Source organism: Pinus tabuliformis, chromosome 1_1 (assembly GCF_031772625.1).
Source record: "Pinus tabuliformis cultivar Carrire ecotype Pingquan chromosome 1_1, CPIR1, whole genome shotgun sequence".
In the NCBI taxonomy this organism is placed as follows: Eukaryota; Viridiplantae; Streptophyta; class Pinopsida; order Pinales; family Pinaceae; genus Pinus; species Pinus tabuliformis.
The window spans coordinates 97122367-97127824 of NC_142297.1; positions in this window are offsets into that span (position 1 = coordinate 97122367).

Below are 5458 nucleotides of genomic sequence, written 5' to 3' on the forward strand. Positions count from 1 at the left end.
TTAAACGTTACATTTACATTTACATGTTTATGTTTTTATGTGAGATCTACCCCCATACTAGGATGTTTACATTTACATGTTTACATTTTTATGTGAGATCTACGTCATATTGGGTTGTTCAAATTTACTTTTACATGTTTATGTTTTTATGCGAGATCTACCATCATACTGGGTGCCAGATCTATCCTCATACTCGATTGTAGAGTGCCTCTGAGGGCAATAATTAATATGTAATAAAGTAAATCTTAAATTTATTAATATTTTAATGTTTAAGTTCATATATATATATATATATATATATATAATTTAAATGAAAAATGATATTTTATTAATAAAAAATTTTATTATATATATATATATATATAATTTAAATGCAAAATGATATTTTATTAATAAAAAAATAAAATATTATAATTTTAATATTTGTCTTAAAATTGATAGTTGAATTGATTAAAATTCTTTTGAAATAATGAAATTTGGAAATTTTATAATAGTTGAAGTAAATTTATGATGATGATGATAGTGGTTAATGTTTATTAAAATTAAATGTGGTTTATCAAATTTTAAAGTTAAGGAATTATTTCGTTTGTTTTAATATTTTATATAAGAAATATCTAACATTGAGGAATTAATGAGATTTTATTTTTATTTAAATAATATTGATTTTCTTGTTTACCTTAGTCAAAACATAAAGATACTTTTCATATTTTAAAGATATTTTTCATCTTTTAGATAAGAGTTGATAACGTCTTTATAATATTTAATTTCATTATGTCCTTCAATTATGTATACCTCTACAATGTCTCTTTCAATTTAATATGCAATAATATTTTTAATATTATCATCATTATATATATTTCGGGTGGAAGGCGAAGGAAATGGTAGACTAGGGTTTCTGACAAACCCTTACATGACGCAGAGACAGAGCAAGCAGCCTCTCAGGACCAAGCAGTACTGCTGCCAGTGCAGGTTTGGCGCATCTGGTAGCCAAAACCAATGAACACTCCGATGGGGGAGGCATCAGTGCCTCCCCCCAAAGACTGCAACAATGGAGACCGGCCACTTGAAGGCGGAACTGAGAAGACTTCAAATGAGAATGCAGAGCAGCCAGCGGTACGGCCTGCGCAGCAGCAGAAGAAGGACGACCAAGTGGATCTGGAAAAAGAAATAGGAAATAACCCTGCAGCATCTGAGCAACCAAAGAAGGCATCGTCGTCCACCTGCAAACCCATTGCAACAGAACGACCCAAGATTGAGCTACCCAGTCACAGAATCAATGCACAAATACAATACATGAAAGACCATGCACTGATAGGCAAATTTATAGGCTATTGGCCAACCGAAAAAGCTCTGCAAGGATGGATTACCTCAAAGTGGAAGCCCAAAGGTCATGTTACCCTATAGCTAGGCCCCAAAGGCTTCTTCACAGCCATATTTAACTACATTGAAGATAGAAATCGTGTCCTAGATGGAGGACCCTATTTCTTTAACGCAACAGGTCTCTATCTACGAGACTGGGTAGAAAGATTCAATCCAGACAAGGAAGACTTCAGCTGGGCGCCAGTTTGGATCCACATGTACTCCTTACCACTGGAATACTGGGATGAAGAATCACTTAAAGCCATTGGCAATGGGTTAGGAGAGTTCATAAAGACAGCAGAGGAAACAAAGCTCTGCCGGTACACCTCCTATGCTCGTATCTGCATTTACATGAAACTGGGCAAGGCGCTCACGGACTCGGTAAGTCTCCTTCACGATGACTTTGAATGGATTCAACCCATAGACTATGAACATGTACCTTTCAGATGCAGGAGGTGCCATGCCCATGGACACCTATTCCGTGATTGTCCTTTAAACGCTCCTCCTAAATCCATAGACAATGGGGGAAAGTCTGATCTGGAAGGGTTTACTAAAGTTGCCAGTAGAAAGAAGCATACCAAAAAACCTCCCACAACACCAAAAAATGTTACTCCATCCTCCGATGTGCCATCCTCAAGCAATAGCTTTGACATTTTGTCAAACCTAGATATGCCTGAATCAGATACCCCCATGATAGCAAAGACAACCTCTGCACCATCCACCAAACTTTTTACTGCACCTATCCATAATGAAGCCAGTCAACCATCGATAGTTAACACCTCTAATCTGCAAACAACAACCACGCAACCCATCCCCAACCATGATCACCACAAAGCCCTCTGGTCCGCTAAAGTAATGGACATTGATAATCTGTTGATAGCCTCCTCCACTATCACGAGCAACCCTGCTCTAACACCAGCTCCAACCGAGCTCTGATACCACCTGTCATCAACTTCAAACCTTCACGAGCAAACCTTGCTCTGATTATGGAACATTCCTACTACATGGAGGTGTTGGTTGGAGATGACTCATGGAGCTCTTGTCATGCCCCTACACCTGCGGTAGTCTTCCAACCGCTTGTAGCAAGGTGCGACACCACCGAACGCTTTCTTTTCACCAATACTAACATCCGTGGACTACGCCTACTTTCACAGTAACATTACTTAGCTTGTGTTTCGCAACCAAGTAAACATAATTATCCTTTATACTTAATGAAGCCCATACTCATTCATTATCATCATGCAATTATACCAAGAACAATATCAATTGCAACAAGTATAAAGGGGAGGGGCAACTCCCCGTAATGTGAGTCTGCCCGACAATTTTATTAACAATATCAGTTTACAATACAAGTGTGTCTTGGTCGAACCAAGTCTCACACTTAACCGAATAATACAAAGAGAGGCTGTCAGGCCAGGGTAACTCCAGATATTACTGAGCGCAAGACAGAACTGATTGATTTATTCATTAGACAATTATTTATTTATACATATACACAACGGATCAGTTCATCTTCTAGATGACTGTCCAGCTTCACCTCATCCGTTTTGGATTAGGTGTCAACATTCCCCCTCTTAATCTGAAGGGATGTTGGTGAGTCCAAGCATCGTTCTGAATCTTTCAAGCTTTTCTCTTCCAAGCGCTTTGGTGAAGATGTCTGCAATTTGCGCGTTTGTGGAACAATGACGGAGATGGATTGTTTTGGCCTCAACATGATGTCGGATCAGATGATATTTAGTATTGATGTGCTTAGTACGATCATGGAACTTTGGGTTCTTGGCCAATTTTATTGCAGAGGTGTTATCAATCATGAGTGGAGTTGATTGTATTTGTTTTACCTGCAAATCTTCAAGAAGTTTCCTGAGCCACACAATTTCTTTCGTTGCTTCAGCTGCTGCCACATATTCTGCTTCTGTTGTGGAATCTGCTGGTACTGATTGTTTGCGTGATCTCCAGGAGACAGCTCCGGATCCAAGACTCATAGCATATCCTGAAGTAGATACCCCAGTTTCTTTGTCTCCATCGAAGTCTGAATCAGAGTATCCAATTAAGTTGAAGTCGTCCACCTGTGTATACTTGATTCCAAGGTCTTGAGTTCCCTTCAAGTACCTTAGAACTCTTTTTGCAGCAGACCAATGTCCCTCACAAGGCCTTTGCATAAACCTGGAGAGGATTCCAACAGCAAATGAAATGTCTGGTCTGGTAGTGAGGTAGATGAGACTTCCTACAAGCTGTCTATACTTTGTTGCATCCTCAAATTCCTTTCCTTCAGTAGATGTGAGCTTCAAGTTTTGTTCCATTGGAGTAGAAAGGGGATTGCACTCTGTCATGCCAAATCTGTATAACAAATCTCCAATGTATTTCTTTTGAGAAAGAAATATGGACTTTGGATGTTGGGTTACTTCAATGCCAAGATAGTAATGAACATAGCCCAAATCAATCATTTCAAAAAATTTTCCTAATTCTTTCTTTATGGATGCAGTATAGCTTTCATTGTTCCCTGTCATTAAAAGATCATCTACATATACCACAAGATATACAACTGTTTTGCCAACTTTATTGACAAATAAAGTTGCATCATCAAGATCAAAATGATTGAAGTTGAGTTTCAGAAGATGCTCAGTTAGTTTTTCATACCAGGCTCGTGGTGCTTGTTTGAGGCCATACAAGGACTTCACAAGTTTGCATACTTTGTGTTCATGTCCTTTCACAGCAAATCCTTCAGGCTGGGACATAAAAACATTCTCCTTTAGATCTCCATTCAAGAATGCAATTTTTACATCCATTTGATGGACTTTCCAACCGTTCTGAGTAGCTAGTGCAAAGAGTGTCTGGATGGTGGCCCATTTTGCTGTGGGAGCAAAAGTTTCCTCATAATCGACCCCTTCCTCCTGTGCAAAACCTTTTGCCACAAGCCTAGCTTTGTGCTTGTCAAGTGAGCCATCAGCTTTGTACTTGTTCTTGTAGACCCACTTGCAGCCAATTGGTTTGGTTCCAAATGGAGGATCAACCAGCTTCCAAGTGCCATTCTTTATGAGGGCATCATACTCCTTCTGCATCGCTTCTTTCCATTCATCATGAGAAGCAGCTTCTTTGAAGGAAGTTGGTTCAAAATCTGTAGACAAGTTCAATTCACAATCATAAGTAACATCCATATCAACAGGTGAATTAGAGTTATCTACATCACCTCCATCTTGTCGGTTTGAATTTCTGGTTCCTGTTTTTCCAATTTCATCAGGATGAACACTTTCAAGTGTCTTTGTCAGCCACTTTGGGGGACCTTTCTGAGATGGTCCAGGCTGTTCTGTTGATTGAGTTGGGTCTGAATCAAGATTGAGTCTCCCAATTCTATCAATTACATCACTTAAAGCATCATCCGTTGTTGGAGTGTCATGCAGGGGAGATTGTTCTTCAGAAGGAGATTCCACATGTTGATCTAGTATAGGAATCCCCCCTTCAAGATGTGGAATCTGATTATCAAACTCTTGGAATGATTTTGGTTTTGTGAATCTATCCAAGCGATCAAGTTGCCGCTCAACAACACTGTCAGATTTGGATGATTCAAGAAAAATGACATCTCTAGATAAAACAAACTTCTTATTTACTTCATCATAAAGGCGGTATGCTTTAGATGTGTTTGAATACCCCAGGAAGATACACTTACGACTTCTAGCACCAAGTTTGTTTCTATGTACCTTTGGTATTAAAGCATAACAGGTGGAACCAAATATCCTGAGATGTTTTACCGAAGGAACATGTCCATACCACAATTCATAAGGAGTCTTGTTTCTTATAGCACTAGATGGACATCTATTCTTTATATATGCAGCACATAGAACAGCATCAGCCCAAAACATTGTCTTTACATTTTTGAAGAAAAGCATGGATCATGCCATATTCAAAATTGTTTTGTTCATTCTTTCAGCTACACCATTCTGTTGAGGATTATAAGGCACAGTTGTTTGATGTTTAATCCCATGTTGGCGAAGATAGTGTTCAAATTCATTTGATGTATATTCTTTTCCATTATCAATGCGAATAGACCCAATATGAGATTGTGCATCATTTTTAATCCATTTATGAAAATTCTTGAATGTTT